The 721-nt window shown below is 42.7% G+C and overlaps 1 pseudogene; it reads right to left on the minus strand.

Moving 5' to 3' along the window:
* Positions 1 to 142: 142 nt before the first annotated feature.
* LOC119591074 lies at positions 143 to 719 on the minus strand (annotated as a pseudogene).
* Positions 720 to 721: the final 2 nt, after the last annotated feature.

The raw sequence follows: 721 nt of genomic DNA on the forward strand, positions 1-721 counted from the left end.
CAAACTGCAGGAATATAACCGAAATATTATTGCAAAGTATAAATAAAAAAGCTTAAACAATAGTCTGATGCAAATACTAGAAAAGGATTGTGTATCCAAGATTAATAATATTAATAAAAAAACAAGTATTGGAAATAATTTTATTCTTATACAGATATCTTATCTTATGTCTTATCAAGTTACTCTTTCTGTGCTTCTTTGTTCCCTAAAGACATGTTGGCTGAGGTGCGAGACCTAAAAACAGCATTGGGGGTATTTTGTCCAAAATCGGCGTTGAATCTGCCAAAACCAGCACTAGCAGCGTACGGTCCAAGATACGGAGACAGTTCACCCTGACCTGCAACCGGAGTGTGGGGCCCAAGACCTGCGTGGAATCCAGTTGAATCAGCAATAGGGAGCGTGAGGTCCAACGCCATAAGGGATTCCAGTTAGATAATCAATGGGGGTGTGAGGCTGAAGACCATAAGGGAATGCGCCTGCAGCTCCAACATTAGGGAGGATTCCACTAAAAGCAGCAACAGAGGCGTAATGCCCAGCACCATAAGGGAATCCTCCGAAACCAGCAATGGAAGTGTGAGGTCCAAGAGCATAAGGGGATGTTCTTAAAGCAACACTGGAAGTGTGAGGAAGAAGAGCAGAAGGGAAGCCACCAAGCCAGCAATGGGACTTGAATGTAAACCAAGAATTCCAGAATCCACGTTGAGTTGAAAGATCTGCATTT

The sequence above is a fragment of the Penaeus monodon genome, chromosome 28 (assembly GCF_015228065.2).
Source record: "Penaeus monodon isolate SGIC_2016 chromosome 28, NSTDA_Pmon_1, whole genome shotgun sequence".
NCBI classification, from domain to species: domain Eukaryota; kingdom Metazoa; phylum Arthropoda; class Malacostraca; order Decapoda; family Penaeidae; genus Penaeus; species Penaeus monodon.